Here is a 16,780-nt window from a genome sequence, read left to right as displayed (position 1 = left end):
ATTTATTTCACATTAGTCTAATTTAATTATAATTTGAATTGAAACTAAAACAGTAAATAAATAATTGATAAATAAGTATAAATATTAATTGATTGATGTAATGTATAGACTAGGTTACTAGTAGTTCACTAGTAACTTACTAGTCACTACTAGTAAACTACTAGTAAAGTTACTAGTAAATTAGGCAACTTCTAGTAATTACTAGTAAACCAGCTTATACTAGTTTAGTAGTTTACTAGTAATTCACTAGTAATTACTAGTAACTACTATTAAATTTACTAGTAACTGCTAGTGAATTACTAGTACAGTTACTAATAATTTAGGCAATTACTAATAATTACTAGTAAACTAGGTTATATTGGTAGTTTAGTAGTTTACTAATAATTCACTAGTAATTTACTAGTAACTTACTAGTAACTACTAGTAAATTAGATAACTACTAGTAATTACCAGTAAACTAGATTATACTAGTAGTTTAGTAGTTTACTAGTAATTCACTAGTAATTTACCAGTAACTCACTAGTAACTACTAGTCACTACTACTAAACTACTACTAAAGTTGTTAATAACAGCTAGTAAACTACTAGTACAGTTACTAGTAAATTAGGTAATTACTAGTAATTACCAGTAAACTAGATTATACTAGTAGTTTAGTAGTTTACTAGTAATTCACTAGTAATTTACCAGTAACTCACTAGTAACTATTAGTCACTACTACTAAACTACTATCAAAGTTACTAGTAACTGCTAGTGAACTACTAGTACAGTTACTAGTAAATTAGGTAATTACTAGTAATTACTAGTAAACTGGGTTGTACTAGTAGTTTAATAGTTTACTAGTAATTCACTAGTAATTTACCAGTAACTCACTAGTAACTATTAGTCACTACTACTAAACTACTACTAAAGTTACTAGTAACTGCTAGTGAACTACTAGTAAAGTTACTAATAAATTAGGTAATTACTAGTAATTATTACTAAACTAGTTTATACATTATATCAATTTACTAGTTACACATTATATCAGTTTCCTAGTACTTTACTAGTGAATTACTAATAGTCACTAGTGAACTACTAGTAAATTAGGTTATACATTACCAAACTTACTAATAAACTTGTTTACTACTAAACTTTCTACTATACATTATGTCAATCAATCATTATTTATCAATTATTTCTACTAAAACTTAACTCGTAAACCTTTAGTAATAAACTAGGTTACCAATCATCTATCAATTTCACCAGTAAAAACTTGTAAGCTTTTACTAACCAAGTAAACCAGGTTAGACAATTCCATATCTCAAAAATAACCTCGACAAAAATTTCCTAATTGAAAACAGATCTAAGCTCCGCCATTTTGCGTTCAAAAGAGATCTACGCTCCGCCATTTTGTCTTCATTTGTCCTCAAAATGGCGGACGCCTTCGTCCGTAAATCTAGCGTTAATACGTTCATTCGAAATAGTACGAGAAAAAGATGAGCTTGCGATGCCAACATGTGTACAGAAAAGACGATCTTTCATCTTCTACCGAGAAGTTTGTCGCGATTCTGGGTAAATTATTTCTAGATAAGCATTGAAACGAGACGTTACATATTTTCGAAGTTATTTAACACGTTCTGTGCCGTGTGAAATTTAATATTAACGTTCGGAATTGTGTCTTGGTGAATTATTTGACGTGTCGGAAATTGCTCCAAACAGACGCGTCGTACTTGTTCAACAACATTACGCGATGCAGTATGTAAATGTATTGAAAATTGTGCAGAATTGTGATATTTGCTGAATACATTGCTCGACAAAATTCAAATAGCATTTCGAGGTAAAAGTGCTACAAATTTGAAATCGTGTTCTATTGTTAATCAAAAGTTACAGTGTTAATAGAAATAATACATTTTCGAATGAAATATTTATTTATTATATTCAGTAGCAATATTTCATATCTTCGGTTTAACGAAATAAATTATTTTTTAATAATATTCGTATGAAATTTTAAAAATTTATAAGGAAATTGTATTCATTGTTGAAAACAGTGTTAAATCTAAAGGTATAGAAATGTTTTCAAATTTGTAGTTTCTTCATGTCTAAATGCTGAAATTATTTTTTGGCGATCAATGTATGATTTCAAATATTTGTTTACTGAAATGATCGTCTTGAGAAATTTTCAATATTTCATGGAGTTTTATAATTGTGGGAGTATTTATATGGGTGCAGTATTATGGCAACTTATACCCGGCATCGCATAAGACTCTTGTTAATTGGCCATGTTAATTAATTACCTATTCCACGTGGAATCATGTACACATAAAATATAGTTTTTTCAAGACTGAAATCGAATTGACAATTTCAAGAATATCTTGCATAATTTTACTTTTGTGTGATTCAATTTTAAATGCGAAAATTGAAAATTAACAAATTTTAATTTATGAAATGAAATTCATTTTGTTATTATTGAAATTAATTTTGTTATAAGAAAGTTAGTGTTGCAACGCCATTTTTCATTGTGAAATGTTTATTTCTTTAATAGAAAAATATTATTACAATTTTGACATTAATAATTTCTATGTTTGAATTAAATGTCTATATTTATGGATTTGTCAGTATTAGAAAATTATAATTCTAACTTAAAGAAAAAACTTAGAGAGAAAACAAATCTATAAAATGTTTCAACGTGGAATAGTTGTTACCTATTAAAGGTACTATGTAATTAAGTGTACAACTGTGAAAGAAGTGGTTCTTGAAAATAAGTTGAAAATTAAATATTTTTCTCATTTTTTATTCAGATATTTACTATACGCAGCTATAGTGCAGCTATAGAGCTGCAAAGAACACAGATGAATCTAATTGGTCACAATAATTACACAAACAAAAACAGCACACAAACTTTGCAAAGAAATAATAACTCTTCTTACAAGAGAGAAAAATATTAAAGATAAGGACAAGAAAATTCACATTCTAGCCGTGAAGCTTCTTCGAAACTTCCACCCTTCTTTCCATCTTTCCTTCTTTCCCTTCTTTCAATCCTTCAAAGATCCCCTCTTCAAAACAAATTACTCGCAAAGAAAAAGTAATTTTCAACTCACTTTTGAGAACCACCTCTCGCATTGTCGCACAAATTACGGTACCAATCGAAAAATAGAACGAAAGTACGAGGAAGCAGAACGAACGGTGATGTGACTCGCCCCGTTCGGCTGTTAATCGAGCGTGATCGGGCATTTAGCAGAAATCACAGATCGAGACAGTCGATATCGACATTTCGAGCAGACGCGAGTTCTGAAACCATGGGCCAATAAATATCGTCTTGCGTCCCGTTTCGTTGTGAAAATTAACGGGTCGGGTTGGTTGCCAGAGGATAATTAAGTGCGATTTCCGTGAGATTCTATGAAAGAAAAAAAAGATGAATCAAAAAGTATACCGACGTCAACCCACCAGTTGGTGTTAGGCTGACGTGTTTGGAAGTTGATTCAATTGGTCAGAATGGAAAAATGGACGGCTTATGTTTTAGAGGGTAGTGATTTGAATGGTCAGACACTGATTGTTATCCTTTTCAAGTTAAAACCTTTCAAAGTTCCAGTCTTTCAAAGTTCAAACCCTTCAAAGTTCCAACCTTTCAAAGTTCCAACCCTTCAAAGTTCCAATCTTTCAAAGTTCCAATCTTTCAAAGCTCCAATCTTTCAAAGTTCCAACCCTTCAAAGTTCCAAGCTTTCAAAGTTCTGACCCTTCAAAGTTCCAACCCTTCAAAGTTCCAATCTTTCAAAGTTCCAAGCTTTCAAAGTTCCAACCCTTCAAAGTTCCAATCTTTCAAAGCTCCAATCTTTCAAAGTTCCAACCCTTCAAAGTTCCAAGCTTTCAAAGTTCTGACCCTTCAAAGTTCCAACCCTTCAAAGTTCCAATCTTTCAAAGTTCCAACCCTTCAAAGTTCCAATCTTTCAAAGTTCCAACCCTTCAAAGTTCCAACCTTCCAAAGTTCCAACCATCCAAAGTTCCAACCATCCAAAGTTCCAACCCTTCAAAGTTCCAACCCTTCAAAGTTCCAACCCTTCAAAGTTTCAACCCTTCACAGTTCCAATCTTTCAAAGTTCCAACCCTTCAAAGTTCCAATCTTTCAAAGTTGCAACCCTTCAAAGTTCCAATCTTCCAAAGTTCCAACCATCCAAAGTTCCAACCCTTCAAAGTTTCAACCCTTCAAAGTTCCAACTCCCCAAAGTTCCAACCTCCAAAAATTCCAACCCCCCAAAGTTCCAATCTTTCAAAAATCTAACCTTCTAAAATTCCAACCTTTCAAGGATCCAACTCTCCAAAGTTCCAACTCTTCCAATTTCCAACCCTCCAAAGTTCTAACCTTCTAAAATTCCACCTTCTGATAGTCCCAACCTTCCAAGGACCCAACCTCCCAAAGTTCCAACCTCCCAAAGTCCCACCCATGCAATGTTCCAACCTTCCAAAGTACTCATCTTCTAAAGTTTGAATCATCCGAAGTTCAATCTTTCAAAGTTCTAATCTTCCACTGTTCCAACTTTCCAAAGTCCCAACCTTCCATATATTCCAACCTTCAAAAGTCCCAACCTTGCAAAATTCTAACCTTCCAAAGTCCCCACTTTCCAAAGTTTGAATCACCCAAAGTTTCAACTTTCCAATGTCCCAACGTTCCTGAATTCCAATTTTTGAAAGTCCTAACCTTTGCACATTTCGATCATTCTAAATTCGATCATTCAACCTTCTTAACTTTCAATCTTCCAAATTCCAAAGCTACGAATATTCAAAATTTCTAAAACTAAAGCTCCAAATTTCGAAACGTACATCTTCTCAAAACTTCGAATCACCTTATTCCAAAGCTTCCACCTCCAAATGATAGTCGGCGTCTCGAGAGTGAGTGAAATAGTGCTACATGCGTTCTTATTTTCCGAAATGTTACTAGAAGTGTTGACGGTGTGGAGCTTCTTATACTTTGAGTCACGCGCCAACTCGTGGGTTGACATCTGTAGTTGAGTAGTCGAGCGGTGTAACAAAACGCTTTGGTCGGCGCTTTCGAGTCCACGGCGCGTTTGCATGTGTCTCTATTTCTTCCGCTGTCTATATTTCTCTCGGTCTCTCTGTTTCAATCTCCCTACGTATACACAGTGTCCCATTTCGCTTGACCATTGTAAATACCTTCGTTGCTATCAATGTTGAGAATGCGTCCAACGAACGGGTATTCATACCGACGTAGAATGTTGCAAGTTGTACGGACGAAGCAAAGAGGTATTAGGTTGTTGCAAAAGGTTTTGCTGAAACGAACACAGGCTTTAAGACCTTGGGATATTCGGAAATAATTACAGGTAAAAGTGGAAGATATAAGCAGAAATCGATATTTTTTAATTGCACTAAAATGAAAAATAGTTGGAGCAATCTATTATTTTTAGTTGAACGCGTTGCACAAACGGACATGTCGACGAGGAATGGTGCAGGTTGTAAAAGGAAAAATGAGTGGTTTTAGGTTTTTTGCAAAAGGTTTTATGTTCAAACGAATCCGTAGATTCTTTAGATCATAGGATATTACTTTTTGAGGCACATGGAATATTATTTGAATAATTTTCTCTGATTCGAAATTAATTGCAGATGAAAGATACATTATATAGTGTTAGTAATCAAAGGTATGAAATATATTTTATTTGTAATGAAGGGACAAATTTTTTGTTATTTATTATTTTTGTTTTGTACAAAAACAAGTCAATAATGATAGTAAGTAAATAATAATAATTTAAGGGGTGTTTCATAATTTTTGAATAATACCAAAATTATCCAATAAAAAAAGAGTTAAATATATTGTAAAAATTGTTTACTTTTATTTAAAAAAAAAAGAGAAATCTTTTGCATAAAACTATAATACTATCATAAGTAATAATTAGAAATTTGGTATTTTGGAATCTGAAAATTTCAAAATTTAGAAACATAGAAATATCAAGTCTAAATTAAAAAATTTATAGGCAAAATTAAAAATTGGGAAAGTTAGAAAATTGCTAGTTTAAAAAATTAGCAACATAGAAATTTCAAAGTTCTGCAGCTTCAAGCTTCTAAATTTCTAAACTTAAAATTTTTCAACCCTCAATTTTCCAAAAAAAAATATTTGTAACACTTCATGCAACTCAAACTATATCACATATTAAAATATTCTGAATTTCTCTTTACCAACATGCAAATAAGTCAAGCTAAGTGGGACAAAACCTGTCGTACATCCTTTTCATTCCACATTTTCTTCGATTCTTATCCTCTCCTCCGTCTCTCGCTCTATATCGTTTATTTTTATTATTTCATAACGTCGGGTTGGTCACGTCGTACTGGTAGCCAATAATACTACGAACAACTTGCGTAAGGAATGCACCTTTCGTTACAACATGTGTTGGAATGTTGTTTGTTGTTTTTTTTTTGTCGTAAGAGAAGCTTTTGTTACACCCCTCATTATACCCTCACCTGCATGAAGGATATCTTTGCAAACGTTGAAGCTTTCCTTTTCTGACCAGTACACACTAGTTTTTTTGCATCGTGGTTTGGTCAGTGCATATTGCGCGATTTTTCTCGATCTTGGTCGATCTATCTTCCGATCGATCGATCACGGTTCGTTTTCGACTTTCTGATTATACTCATCTCCTGCACGATGCGATGTATACCCGAATCGGTGATTTTCTTTTCGGAATTTACGTACCTTCATCGTTCAAGCATACTCCGATTTAATTGTACCATTTCATTCGATACATTACGCTTCCGAATGCAGTTGAGAACCTTTTTATCGTTTTGCAAATACATTCTCATGTTTAATCAATCTGTTAATATTTAGTGTAATTTGTGTATCTGTTAGGTTATGTATTAAATGGCCGTTTGATAACATAGAGGTACAAAATGGCTGTTTGCAGGTTTCAATAAGATGACAGTTTAAACATTTTATCATTATTCAATTTTAATTTTTTCTTATAATATGATTATTTAATAATACAATTTTCATATAATAATATGTACTAATTTAATTTTTGTATAACTATATTTTTATGTGGTGATATTTTTATATAATTGTGCAGTTATTATGTAATTATATAATTTATGTATACATTAATTTATTCTGTACATTGATGCATCGTTTACATAATTATGCTATGATATAATGATGTTTTTATACAATTGTGTAATTACATTCATAAATTAAAGTAAGTGAACAGAGAGAGATTTGTAGCCTAACCTAAAAAACATGACTGCGTTTTGGTGGATATAAATTGAACAGTTTATGAACAAGTAAAATTTTATCCATTAGTAAATATTTAGTTTTAAATCTCTTATATTCAAAAATAATATAGAAATATCATAATAAGGGTGGTGCTATCTATTACTCTTCAGTGCATGCTTCAGCCATTTTGTTTTAATCGCGTCAGCCATCTTGTTTTCTCCTTGCGTCCACCATCTTATTCTCTCCACTGGTCTCGTCAAGTATTTCATTTCTTTTTACTGTTTGTATCAACCATTTTGTAATAACAGTCTCGATAAAACGTTTATACAGTTACATTTATAAATTTGATAAATGAATTTAAATTTTTATGAAATTGTTTAAGTGTTTCAAGTATCTTTATGTTATCAAATCACACATTAAACAGTCGGTCATTTAATACGCAATAACTCACCGATCCTAACCTGCAATATTCCACAAAGCAAAGTTATTAAAACTTTTTAGCAAAGCTAAAAGGAAGAAGTTTAATCACCGATTCGATACCGTGAGCCTAAGTAGCTTAATTTAATTTTTCTGTCGCTGAAAACGAATAGGAATTATACCCATCACTCCAAAACCATGCGGTCATGGTTGTCCTTCACGCAATTTGGATTCTCCCCATAAATTCGACAAATCTGCAAACATTTCTGAACATGCAGCTGAGGGTAACATAACGAATCTTCTATTCTTTGTTCGCACTGATTAAAAGATGATTTTAAAAAAGCACGTCCCTCGTACCTGAAGAAATGTTTCTAAAGAATTTTTGAAAACGGTTCGTTTTTGCGACCAGAATTTGTCTTTTCTCTTCTGTTCTCGATCCTTCAATTTTATAGGCAAAAATGTAACGCGGGAGATTATGACGCTGCGAAAGAATTTCAGTAATCTAAATTCCTAACGTTTTTCAAGTTTTATCGATTTTCAGGAAGGAATTCGACGCGAATATCGGGCAATTTTTATTTTTGATTTTTCTATGGGTATGCGTCGAATAGAACGAATTGTTGAGGAACAATTTATACCGATATAAAAGGTATCAAAGGGATCGTGTAAAATATGTAGACACTGTTCGGATAAAGTGGCGCGTAAAAGGTCAGGTACGTATGAGAAGCTGATTTGAAATCTGAATATTTTAATTAAGGGGATGGTTTTAAATATTGTTCAATTTGTTGCTGTTATAGTTTGGAACTGTATAGAATAAGTAATTGAAGAGTTATTGATTTTTTTTCACGCAGTGATGGGTATAAGTCGTACAATACATGAACAAATGTTTGTAGTGAGATATTGAAAACTGTAAAAATAATACATTTTTTTAATTTTTAGATTTGAAGGTTTTGGGGATTGGATTTTTAGAAGTGACAAATTTGTAAATTTACAGATTTATAAATTTATAAAATTTACAAGTTTATTTGTTTATAAATTTACAAGTTTACTTATTTATAAATTTACAAGTTTACAAGTTTACAAGTTTGCAAATTTGCAAAATTATAAATTCACTATGAATTCACTGCAAAATTACAAAATTACAAAATTACAAATTTACAAATTTTGAGTCCCTTGCCCTGAGAGCACAATTGCCCGTCACTGCCACAGAAAATATTTGACTTTAATTTTGTAAACATTTGCAATTTCAGTATAACCTTCAGTACATAATATTTATTTTAAATATATCTTCCTTAAATATTTTAATAATTCTCTAAATAAAATTAAAATAAATTATTCTAACTGAAAATACTATATCTACGTTCTCAAAAAATACAAATAATCAGCAGCTAAAAATTCTGCAATCGTTAAAACCTTTTAATTTATACAAAACTCTAAAAAAGTTGTATTTTAATTTTGACAATTTATAGTTAACAAACAAAAATCAAAATAATAATTGCCCGATGTTTGCAAAAAGCAGCTCAACAAGCTAGCACCTAAATTCAACAGATTAATTTTACTTTACCAAAGTTCCTTCGTACAATTTGAATTAATTTGTATCTCAGTCTGTACATAAGTACATAATCTGTACATGGATAGCCTATATAATTTCGATGTTTCATTCAGCCGTCCTGTTTCATTGCGCAATCGCGGCCATATAAGGTGCGTGATACCCACGTGTGTGCAGACGGCTTGGTTGACGTAGATTTTGTAAAGCGTTGTAAAATGTACCAGAAATGTACTGATGTCAACCCATGAGTTGGTGCGTGAAGGTCTGACGTGTTTGAAGGAGCAGTTGGTCTTTTTGGTGATTGGTTAGAATAGAAAAATGGATGCATATGTATTTTCGTATTATTTTAGTGTTGACTCGAGTCACACATCAAATGATAGGCAAACCAAATGACATTAGGTTAAATAACAGGCAAACCAAATGACATTAGGTTAAATAATAAGCAAACTAAATGACACACCAAGTGACATTAAGTCAAATAACAGGCAAACATTTCAAAAATAAAATAGAATTGTTCAGCAACTGTTATTGTCATTATTATTCTTTTTTTACTGAAATGTAAAAGTGTTCATGGTGCATAGAGTTGTTTTTACGCGCCAATTCGTGGGTTGGCATCTGTATACATATACGTGTACATATATATATGTATATATACATATATGAATGTTGCCCGATGTTCCAGAGTTTATCGATAATTATATACATATGTAAGTAGAATTGCTGTAATATACATAATGGATTCTGTTATATGCGATTGAACCCTAACACCACTCACAATTATACTGTTAAGCCGATTTAAGGTAACAGCACAAAACAGGTATACAAAGTACTTATGATCTTAAGCTTCATAGAATATTAGATGAAATTGAAATAAGGGTAGAAATTGAATCGTGATAGTGGTGGAAATTGAGTCGTATAAGGGTCGATCAAATTTAAAGGAGACTCCTTGCAAAAATATTGAATCTTGAAAATTGGTGTGAGTTTGTCTTTTAAGGATTTGTATTTATTATCACATATTTTTACAAAATTATATTTTTATCACATATTTTTACTTTGGATTTCCACTCAACTATGTTAATATTTCTTTCAAATTTTTGTTTGAAACAAAAATCTTTTCGAAATCGAATTGTAATCCTCTGGATTAATCTGTAGAACTAATTGAGTCACATAGGTTCTAATTTAATCACACCATAAATTCTTGTAATAATTTAAGTGAACATAATTCGGCGATTAATTAAAGTGATCTGCAGGATAGAACTTTTCTATTATACTTAATGGAGAGGAAAATGGAGGGAACCTAACCTAAAGTCTCCATCTTATCGACTCCAAAAGAAAAAACACCATACTGTTACAATAATCAAAATCTCATCACTTCAAAATAAGTTTCCTGTTTTGTGCAATGTTCATACTTTACCAGACCGTACTTTTGACCCTATACGTTGCTACTTAACCTACAAAACAGAAAACCTAGTATAACCTAAAAATACAGTATTATATCTCGAATAACTATTATAACTTTAACCTTCATAATTCCTTATGATGTCTAAATATTTTTATTATAACTTTTCATTTATTATTGATAGATGTTCAATGTTTTGTATGAAGCATTAATCTATTATTTTATCTAATGGTATAATTTTTTATCTAGGGATATAATATTTTATCTAACGATGTCATTTACTGATTTCTAGTGATGTAATACTTTATCTGAGTATGTCATATATTTATTTCAAGTGATATAATATTTATTCTTTTATTTAACTTGTAATATATATTATTTTATTTAATGACGTATTTTGTTTAATGTAATATATTATCTAGATCTATTATTTTATCTAATTATGTATTCCACATCTAATGGTATATATCTATACTTTATCTAATATGTCTACTCTATTATCCAATAATGCAATATACGTCAATTCTTTCATTCAGCTAATGTAACATATATACATCTATTTTATCTAATAATATGATACACTTCTATAAATTTATCTTATGATGTAATATATATCTATTAATCTACATATTTATTTTGTCATCCACTTTACAAACATATTTAACAACAATTACGTAGTTAATTTACCAGCAACCTCAAAGAGGGCGCTCCGCCATATTAGACATCCACAGCGTTATGAAGGTTAAAGTCAAACTTCTCAAAAAATCCTCAAAAATGCGTCCGGGGTCAAGAACGTCTACTCTAAATATTTTTATAAATTCCATGCACATTGAAACAAACTTGTCAAACGGACATCACCGTTGGAATCCTTGGATGTTATGGCGCGTCCCTGGATGTTCGAATCCATGTGGACATGTCGCACGTGTAACGATAAGAAGCGAATTGTACCACGTTGTATCTGGGATGCGATCTGTCTCTGTTACGTTGATTGTTGCACGCGGACACCTCATGGACGGCGACTAAACGTGCGGCGTTATTATTGCGGCGGTCCATTGTACGAAAATGCAATAAAGCACGAACTGCTGGAACATCATGATTCGTCGCACGTCACCCCCAACGTGATTCTCTCTTCTCCCGTCGTAAAAACGGGATGCAAACGTTGTCGATCGTTGTACGGACTTCGATTTTGACGCACTTACGTGCACGCCATTTTGTACTTTACGTACGATTACTCGTGTTGCTGTTCCTCTGCACTGATTGATGTGATTTTAATAGTTTACGGCAGCTGCTGAACTTCGTTCACGTGGGTGGAGTAAGTAGTACATTACCGCGGGTAATTTGCCGGGGCATGCGGGCTGCATAAATAACGGGAGATATCTTTGGGTGGAGAAAAATGTGGAATGCAATTTTGGGTTTATAGGGGTTTAGGAATCTGTTGGGGGTTTAGAAATGTTTTAGAGGGATGCTTTGTAAGGACGCTCTCTTGCAATTGTTGGTACATTTTTAGATTTTTGTTTTATTTGATGTGAGGGATGAGGGAGTTTGAGAATTCGGGGGATTTGGGGAGTTTGGGGAATTTAGGAGATTTGGGAGATTTTGGGAATTTGGGGAAATTTGGGGAAATTGGGAAATTTGAGATTTGTCGAATTTAGAATTTGGGATTTGGGGAATTTGGATTTTGAGGAATTTGGGACCTAAGGAATTTGGGATTTAAGGAATTTGAAATTTGAGAGATTTGGGATTTGGGGAATTTGGGATTTGAGGAATTTGAAATTTGAGAGATTTGGGATTTCAAAGATTTAGGATTTGGGGAATTTGGGATTTGAAGAATTTGAAATTTGAGAGATTTGGGATTTGAGAGATTTGGGATTTGGGGAATTTGGGATTTGAAGAATTTGAAATTTGAGAGATTTGGGATTTGGGGAATTTGGGATTTGAAGAATTTGAAATTTGAGAGATTTGGGATTTGAAATATTTGGGATTTGGGGAATTTGGGATTTGAAGAATTTGAAATTTGAGAGATTTGGGATTTGGGGAATTTGGGATTTGAAGAATTTGAAATTTGAGAGATTTGGGATTTGGGGAATTTGGGATTTGAAGAATTTGAAATTTGAGAGATTTGGGATTTGAAATATTTGGGATTTGGGGAATTTGGGATTTGAAGAATTTGAAATTTGAGAGATTTGGGATTTGGGGAATTTGGGATTTGAAGAATTTGAAATTTGAGAGATTTGGGATTTGGGGAATTTGGGATTTGAAGAATTTGAAATTTGAGAGATTTGGGATTTGAAATATTTGGGATTTGGGGAATTTGGGATTTGAAGAATTTGAAATTTGAGAGATTTGGGATTTGGGGAATTTTGGGATTTGAGAGATTTGAGGTTTGGGGAATTTGGGATATGGAAAATTTGTAATATGGGGAATTTGGAATTTGAGAAATTTGGAATTTGGGGAATTTGGAATTTGAGAGATTTGAAATTTGGAATTTGTGAATTTTGGAGTTTAAAAGTTTCGGAATTTATGAATTTGCTGTTTGTCAAATCTAAAAATTTAGTAACTTTCAAATTTGGAACTTTACAAATTCCACAATTCTCCAATTGGAAAATTTAACCATTTTAGAAATTCCAGAAGTATTATATTTAGACAATTCAAAATTTTAAAAATTAAAAAATTTTAAAAATACAACTTCAAAAATTGAAAATCTAAGAACTTAAAAATTTTTGCATAAGTACATTATTTAGTTTAATTGTACTTACTCTATCAACGTGAACTAATTATATAATTAGCGAAACTTGTAATTAGCAAAAGGACAATCTTGTCTTTTTTTAAAAGAAAATTAAAATGAGTAAATTAAATTATTTATGACTCTTTCGCTACAACAAAGTTGGTCACATAATGAATTTGTTAGACGTCTAACAATTATGTAACAAAAACGTAACTTTTAATTATTGCACTAAAACTTTTAATTAACAATTTTACAATTATTAATACTTCAAGTCCTTAATCCATAGAACTGAAAATACAATAACCCTTCTACAATTCAACAAAATATACAATGATTTACATCATTTTTATATTTTTCATATTTTACATAATTTTCATAATTTACATAATTTACATAATTTACATAATTTACATAATTTTCATAATTTTCACGATTTTCATGATTTACATAAACTTCATAACTCTTACACGTACATATATTTTACATAGACAATAAAACTTTTAAATCATAATTCTAATTTACATTTTATACTTGTATCAAACCATGTGAACACCAACTTTAGCGAAAGGGTCACAACCTATGAAACAACCAATACAATACAAAACACTGTTTATCATTTTTATCATTTTCAATATTTATTACTATTATTAGATTTCCCAAAAAAAGTTTTGATATTTATAATTCACCTGCCGTAAACTGTTTGTACATTACTTGTTGTACCCGACACACCAATCCCACATATACGAACACACATGTACCATTTCAGTATGCGTGGACCAATTAGGTAACTTTTACGTCTCTGTGTCTTTGACCCGTTCTCCTCGATCATAAACGTCGACATCGGCATCTGGTCATCGTATGTATGCAGCTTTAATCCTTGTATGATACTTAACTTCGATGGGACGTACCGCATAAAAGTGAACAAAACTGTACAAATTTTTTTCATCTTAACTTGAAATATGTATATTTTTTTTGCAATTCGAGACATACTTATATTATAATTGTATAATAGTCGATTGGTAAAATTGCAATGATTTTTGGTGATGTACAGGGCTGTTCAAAAGAGATGTACATTGTGGGAATTAAATTTTGTAAGAGGAGAATTGAATTTTTAAGTTCTTTTTTTAGGGTGTTGAGTTTCTGAAGTTACTGATTTTTTAAGTTTTAGATTTTAAAGTTTGTGAAGGTTCAAATTTTTTTGTTTACAAATTTACTAATTCTTCAATTTTGCAATTTTAGTTTAGCAAGTTTTCAAATTTCTAAATCTTCAAACTTCTAAAACTTCGAATTTACAGATTTTTAGAGTTTCAAATGTTCAAATTTATAACTTTTCAAATTTCTCTATTTCCAATTCTATAATTTACAAATTCTCAAGATTCTAATATTCTACATCTAGAATATATATGTTCTATATACAACAGTCTCTAAATTTCCTTTCTGAACCTCCAAATCCTTAAACTCTCACATTTCTATATTACCAAATCTCAAAACCCCAAATTCTCAAATTTCAAAAATTTTTATCTTTCCAATCTTCAAAATTCCCAGACCCCTAAATCCCCAAACTAACTTTCCACTCCTCTAAATTATAATATTACAAATTACAATTCTATTACTTCACACTAAAAATTCGTGTGCATCTCTTTTGAAGCAACCTGTACACCTTCATAGGGAGGGTCACGCAACCAGGTCACCGACCTTCAACAATACTATTTCACAGAATTCTAACCTTGAAGAAAAGAAGAATTGTCACTTTCCCGAAATGAATATACTGGGTGTCCAAAAAGTTTCGTCATATCAAAAATTACAAATCTTATAACTGGAATCTTATCCACATTTTTTAATATATTCTAAAATTCGTCATCTTCACTTAATCATCTCTCTCAAAGCATGGATCATAGATTCTAAAAACTTGTTGCTTGCTATTTACTGCAACTTTTTAATGTTTTCTGAAAACATTTTTCATTTCTATCCACTTAGAAAAAAACACAGTACATCGTTTTCTTAAATGAATCAAACGCTGACCTAAGCTTTTCTAAAAAAATGCGGCTGCACAATGCTTCATACAACTACCTAGAAAAAACTAGGAAGACCTTATGTAACTTCGACAAATACTCCCAGTATTACACTGTTAGTATTTGTGAAAGTACGAACAATTCCAGACGTAACTTTTTGGCCAACCCGAAGTTCGTATCGCGATTTCTCAGCACAATTTGAATGTTTGCTTTACGGTACGCGTCCCGTTTCGTGAGATGCGTCGCCAGACCGGTGTTACCTTCACCGGGAACCGTCTGTATCGACGCTGGGCGTCGTAGAGTGCAGATCCAATGGAAATCGAGCGGAGAATTCAGCAGCGTCAGCAGCAGTCAGTCCACCAGACGAGTTGTCGATAGTGCAGTACCTGCTATGTCACTGTGTAGAAATTGTCGCATCTCTTTCCTCATCCTCGAGTCCCATTATTTACTCACCATTGTCGGGCCGTCCCTTTCTCCTCCACTTTTTTTAGCTCTCTTTCAAAAGTAGAACGTAGCTTCCAATGCACGCCCGAAGCCATCGTCCTCCGTGCACTGTCCTTCAAGATGTTGTTAAAAGACCGAGCGATGCCACTCACGATGACTTTTCTGGAACAGTGCGGCTTGAAATCCGGAGGGAGCCCTTCAATGGCTGTCCATGTGGACCAGTTTCATAAATACCGTTACAATGGATCCACATATGAAACTGGTCCTCGAGTTTGCCTCAATGTTTCGCCTCTACGCTTTGCTGTCGTCCACTTAATGACACCTGAACGGATAAACATCGATTCGTATTGTGTTATATAATAAAATACATGAATCGAGGTTGATCTGCCGGGTGCCGTTAAATGCGACCGGGTCATGTACATACACAGAGCCACTCAGTGTTTCCTCACCCTTTTAGAAATATATGTGGACAGTAGATTGTGTTCTTAAGATGTCTATATGTACAATTGCCTGCGAGTGATCGCAGTTACAGGCCGCATTGTAACCGTAAAGTCGTTGCGAACAATGAGCCGAAAAGCGTCGTTTATCGCCAGACGTCCGTAGCTAACGTGAGTAAACCGTGACGTTGCTCGACGCTTGTGAACACGGATATCGCTCGATCGTTTCCGGAAAATCGGTTGCGAGCTACTTAGGCATTTCGATCATTATGGCTGTCCGCGAATTGGCAATCGATTTTCCTCGCGAAACGGCGTGAAGTATCTCGCATCTTTGGTTCTCCAGCTCGCATCATCTCGATGCGAGCTCGGTCGTTTTCTGCAGGGTGCGAAAAGGTAGTCACAATTTTCAGAGGTACTAGATCTGTTAAAGTGCGCCACGTTGACACATTTCTCAAGGTCAAATTTTTTTTCGTATCGTGTAGTATCTGGGATAAGTCTTAAGGGAACTATATGCTAAAAATTAACCGTTCGTTCAGAAAATGCCATGAAGCCACATATTGGGCTTCAGATGCGTTGCATGACTTTGAATGGTGGTTTACGGGATTAGAAG

At 32.7% G+C, this 16,780-nt stretch overlaps 1 protein-coding gene and 1 long non-coding RNA gene across 10 annotated transcripts in view; both read left to right on the top strand.

The window, feature by feature from the left end:
• The window catches only part of CASK (peripheral plasma membrane protein CASK), a 404,924-nt gene that overhangs the window by 360,468 nt on the left and 27,676 nt on the right, over nt 1-16,780 (top strand). The gene's annotated exons all lie outside the window — the stretch shown is intronic.
• LOC143265775 (uncharacterized) lies at nt 638-9,900 on the top strand. The gene is made up of 2 exons (XR_013040469.1): nt 638-9,552; nt 9,584-9,900. It is a non-coding gene; the product is annotated as an uncharacterized LOC143265775 (long non-coding RNA).

This window comes from Megachile rotundata, chromosome 14 (genome assembly GCF_050947335.1).
Source record: "Megachile rotundata isolate GNS110a chromosome 14, iyMegRotu1, whole genome shotgun sequence".
NCBI classification, from domain to species: Eukaryota; Metazoa; Arthropoda; class Insecta; order Hymenoptera; family Megachilidae; genus Megachile; species Megachile rotundata.
The sequence above is the reverse complement of the archived record's forward strand: the minus strand, read 5'-3'. Positions and strand labels throughout refer to the sequence as shown.